This window comes from Eurytemora carolleeae, unplaced genomic scaffold (genome assembly GCF_000591075.1).
Source record: "Eurytemora carolleeae unplaced genomic scaffold, Eaff_2.0 scaffold2183, whole genome shotgun sequence".
Classification (NCBI taxonomy): domain Eukaryota; kingdom Metazoa; phylum Arthropoda; class Copepoda; order Calanoida; family Temoridae; genus Eurytemora; species Eurytemora carolleeae.
In genome coordinates this window covers 1-5,888 of record NW_019398070.1, presented here as the reverse complement: position 1 = coordinate 5,888, position 5,888 = coordinate 1, and positions in this window count along the sequence as shown.

Genomic DNA, 5,888 nt, shown 5'->3' with positions numbered 1-5,888 from the left:
TATTTTTGTTTTTTTATGGTAGGTAATTATTTGAGGTTACACACGGGGGTAGGGGCGTAAAAGTTACCCCAATTATTTTCATTTTATTTTGGTATTCTGCTTCGCATTTTGTAGGGTAGAAAACTATTTGAAACAGTTTTGAAAATACATGTTTCATAAATTGAGGGAATGATAACGAGGAGATTGCAAGCATTTACTTATGTGTTTAGTTAAAAACCATCTAGGGAGAGTTTGGAAAGTGAATTTTCACTGAACATCTGGACATTATGTATCTTACTACATTACCTTCACAGTCCAACCTTCCAACACCAAATGCTGCTGTTTGCTTTTCTATAGTATATATATTCTGAGACAGCACCATATATAGCTCCTTTCCCTGGAACAGAGTCCACCAGAGGGAATGCACATAATTGATTCAATGCTATTTAGACCATTGATGGGGTGGTAATTAACACTAAGGATTCTATTAACTCCACTGGAGAGGTAATGCACATCTAGCTTTTTAGAGAAGCAACAATAAGGTCTCTTGCTTGGAGCTTCTAAAAGTATTCAGGGTGAGAGAGAAAAATGGCAGACTAGAGAAACTTTAGCCAGGGGTGCATATGGGGGGACACCCCTGCACTCAAATGGAAAAGAAAAATGGAACTACAAGTAACATTAAAGGCCTGTATTTATCTTTTAATGCTGTATTAACTTGGAGAATGGAAGTTTTTTACCTAGCTGAATCCAGATTCTGCTACAGAAAGCTTTAAATATACTCCTTAAAAACAAGCCTGGTTAAATGTTATTCAGTGTCCGAACTCATCAGAAAAACATTAATTCTTTCGATTGAATCTGGTTCTATGTGTAAGCAGTCAGGTTCTTTAAATAATATTGCAGGGAAGGAGAGGTATCTCTCTCTCTCTTCATCTCCCTCTCAAAAGAAACAAGGAACATGGAAACATTATGAAATAAATAACAACTCCACGAAAAGATTGATAACAACACTTCGGACACTAATTATTCCATGTCAATTTATGAACAGGAAAATAATTATTCCATTGGAGGGATGAAAATTACCATGAAGGAGACTAATCAGTCCCCTGATTGGATGGTGATTACCACTCAGGAGACAATCTATAGCAGGGATGATAATTAATAACTAATTACTCCTAGAGAGGAATGCAAGTTAATGCCAAGTGGTCTGCATGGTTAATGCAGATGTAAACTAAGTGTTGATTACCATTGCTCTGGTGTGCTGAATAGATGATAGCAGCTGTAATTATTATGGGGTTTCTGTTTTTCTAAATTACCATTTTCTTGTTGTTGTTTGAGCATCATCCATCATGACCGGCTAATTTTGAAAAATTACATAGATAATTGTACTAAAAGATATGTCTTGAAACATTTGTATTTGATAAATTATAGGCCAAAAAAACTGTTATTAGAGTCCTAAAATATCAGTTTTTTGGCCAAATATCAAACAATTCAAAAAATATTGAAACAAAAACAACTGAACAATATTTACCAGCTCCAGACACATCTTTTTTATAGGAATTTTTATGTGTTTTAAAAATAAATTAATCAGGATATGTTCAGTATAAATAATTAAAACCTTCCCCCACTTCCCCCCCCCCTTCACTAATCTGTCTGTTCCATAGTAGTTGTCCCAGTATGCCTGATGTAATCTTAACAGCAAGTTGAGGGCCTTGAAGGTCCGGGAATGGTAGACCTTGCACACAGTTGATCAGCCTGCTTTAAGGTCAGGAGGAGGGTAGATGGACAAGGTGGATTATTAGAGTTTTTGCAACTGTTCCTTTGAGTTTCATTATGTACGAGTTTTGTGTATAAATCCTAGTTCCCCCTAGCATGGTCTTACAGATGGATCCAACAACATTCCTCCACTCTAAAATCATTTCCAAATGTTAAATGTGACAGTGTATCAGTAAATTAATTCCCTTATTAATTTAGAGTCTGACATATTTTAGGGAAATTGATACATTAACTGGAATTGTAAATAACACTCTATAGGGGTTTTATAGTGAGATTTATTAGTAAGTAGATGGTTTCATATCAAGCTAAAATATCAGGGGGTAGGCCGGTGATTGGCTAGGAGAGGTAAGAATGAGGAGGATTGGATTTCTCTAGGGGGTTGTTTTAGACTGGAGATTTCAATGGTTCGTACGTCCTTCTCTTTTTTCCAGCCTGGTACGAGTCTAGACCTCGTACTTTCAGCTCCGGGTCATACATAGAACTGCTAGATGAGACTTGGTATTTTCTTGAACCCTTAAAGGACCCCTAAAGTTTCTGTGTTCATTTAGATAAAAAAGGGAGGGCTCAAAACATAAGTTAAAAACAGTATTCACTTATCATTATTAAATACATGTTATCTAAAAATAAACAGTTCACAACATTTATAACATTTTATATTTAGTTAAACGAGAAATGAGTCTGAATAGAGAAGAAGAATAAACAAAGGACAACAAGGATATATGTATACACGGACGAACCATGAAGATCCGAACAAGAACTATTAAATCAGGAATGAAAGATATGAGGAAAGAGGAATGAGAGATCTAGTATAAAGAAGAATGGAAGGAGTAAAGAGGAATCTATTCTAAACATGCAATCCTACTTTAGATCTTAAACTAAATATACTTCTCACTAATTCATTCTTATCTTGTTTTGTAAGGTGAGATAGGAAGAAAAGATGTTTGTGTGATTGTTTAGTGTGTGTTCGTGCGGTTTTAGTGTGAACCTAGAATTGAGGGTGCTTGGTGCCCCTCAAGAATTAATATTTCATTTTCTTTATTTGATTGGAATGGAAGATTCCCTTTCAAACTAGAAATTAACATAAACTTGTAATGACAACACTTTTACTAATGAAAAAGTCCTATTCATGCATTTCAACAGATAGGAGTAGGTAGGAAGGGAGAGTAATGAGGGACTTCTTTAAGGAAGGAACCCTGTTCTTGCCCAGGATTTATACTCTTTCCAAGTTCTGCGGCATATTAGGGTTACCCATTGAATTTGCACCGCAATACAAAATTGAGAGTTGTTGGCTTTGAGGCTCCTGGATGTTGCATTTTAGACGGTAGCCCAGTCTTCACAGTCGNTTCTGTTTCTCTTATTCTTATTTTTTTTTTTTTTTTTTTTTTTAAGGTGTTAAATTTGCTCAGTGCCCCCTGACTAAATAAAGGCCCATCTACTGGTTGCTATATTCTAACCTTCCCAGTGCCAGCTTGCAAACTGTAGATGCATTTACATAGTATTTCAAGCGTACATATTGAAATAAAAACAGTGGTAAAATGAGGTGGTGGGGGATTAAAATAATAATAATGGTTTTTTCTTAACCTCAAGTGTTTTTGACCTAAAAACAGTGTGAAAAGAAGAAATTTCATGAATATAATTATTTGAGTATAAAGAAGGGAACAGCAGGAGTATGGAAACCTTTTCAACTAAGAGCACAAAGAACGGAACAAAACGAATGTAAAAAAAGTAAACAAGGACAGAGCAATCTAGCTAATGACCCTTATTCTAGATGGAATGGGTCGATTAATAACAAGTTAGAACTTGCCCAGCTCTAATGTTCAGTACTCTGTTGTCTAATAATTTGAGTCATGGCTTCCTCCACACAGGGCTCTCGGATATGCAGAGCAAAGCTGATGTGAATAGCACCTAACCATTCTGTGACTCGGCTGTGTTGTATTTCGGATTGTTCTTAATATGAGTGAACAGTCCCTTATATTCAACTGGATGCCAGAGATCAGTAGACACAAGTCTTCTGCACACTACCGCTCTGGGTCCTGTGCTACATACAGCGCACAGATAGCATACAGAGGGAACCTTTCTGGACGAGCTACTTAGAAGGAGACAAATCCAGCTTACACCAATGAAGCTGCTATAGATGAAGATATGGAGAAGGAGACTGATGTCCTGGTGCGAACCATGCAGGAGGTGATGGATAAGTTAGCAGAGTTGAACCAGGAGCTGGAGAGTATGGTGTCCTCTACTATGAAGGACACAAGCACCCAAGAGCCCCTTGTAGACCCCAACGTCAATGCATGGGATGCAAGGAAGGCCTGGGAGCGGGAGTTTAGACTTCATCCCGAAGCTAACAGGGATGAGGTATGCTCCAGGATTTATGTCCAGGTTGGGAAGCTGCTCCACAGATTACAGGAGCGGGCTGACCAGCATCCTGGAATAGAGATGATAAATACATGATGGATGGATTAGCAAATATAGTAGTTCTACACTTCAGATTGGATAAACTAACTGAGGGAGCTACTAGGGGAGGAGGGGGAGTTGTAAAGAAACCATGGCTGATCATTAAACCATCTAGTTATCTCTATCTTTATATAATGTTATGTATGCATTTATGATTATGTAAATAAATGTGTTAACATTGTAGAAGATAAGTTTATTAATTTGGGTGTTAATTATTGCACGAGCAAATAATTGTATAAAGGCTTACTTTGCATGATAGAAATAGCCCAAAGTATAATATTGCCAGGTTGCAAAGATAACAGCAACGAATGAGGGTTAGGTCCGAATATTGGAAATAACCCGATCTGCAATGTTGTCAGGTTGCAAAGATAATAGATCTAATACAAGTAGAATAACTTGAAGTGTGATCTTATCAAAGTTTGCTAATTTAAGTTTGCCAATTCATTACACATTTTTAGTAGTAAGAGAATACTACAGCTGCAACTGAAGCAATAAGCATTGCATAAAATGTGAATTCCCTCAGGTGGAAAAAATTTCAATTTATCTCAGGAGGGTGACCTGAAAATGATGTTGTAAATTTCAATATCTCTATTCTCCAAACAATTCAACTACTAACAGAAGTTGATTTCATTTTCTGTCCCAATACTTTCATTTTCCGTCCCAAGGATTCATTTTCTATCCCAACCCATGTAAAAATATTTATTATTTCACTAGTCTGCTTTCTTACACAAAGAGTTGTTTTAATTTTCATCCCAAATATTCATTTTCTGTCCCAACCCCCAGAAACATATTTCAAATTCCAATAAACTTTTTCACATTGACAGAAGCTGATTTTATTTTCAGTCCCAAAACTTTCATTTTTTGTCCCCAATACTTCATTTTCTACCTCAAAAGGTTAATTTTCTGTCCCAGAAATTAAATTTTCTGTCCCTAAGATATTTTTTTGTCCTAAACATTTTATTTTCTGTTGCCTGCAATTTCATTTTCTTTCCCAAAAAAAATCATTTTTTGTCTCAAAACAAAATCCAATTTTCCTAATTCCACTAGTCTCCTCTTTACATATTAAATTTTAATTTCATTTTTTGTCCTAATGCTGTAACTTTCTTTCCTGATAGTTTCATTTTTTTGTCCCTTCAATTTCATTTTTTGTCACAATAATTCATTTTTCATCCCACAATCCAGACACAATTTTAAAATTCAACTACTCCTTTCTTTTATTTGGTTTCTTTTTCTGTCCCACATTTTCATTTTCCATCCAAAACTTTCATTTTCTGTCCCAAAGGCCAATTTTTTTTTCAAATTACACTATTACTAACTTAGAAAATGAAAAAAGAAAACTTAACACTTTCCGGAAACATTTATAACTTATTTCCCGAGGTAAAACGGATTTTTTTTACATATTTGAAATACACAATACACAATACACATGCTACCCCATTTTCATATCAACAAATTAATGTACGAAAAATATTTGAAAAACGCAAAGTTTCAGGAAAACCTGTTTCCTGAATAACTCTTTGACTAAGAGTGTTGAACAATTTTTAGCATTTTGATAGGTTAATCGTGATCTTGAGTTTATAAATTATGGTCTACCTATCTCAAATAGATGAACAAATAAGAATTATCTACTAATTATTCTAATCTTACATCATCATCAATCTCCTCCTGTGTATCTTATTTTT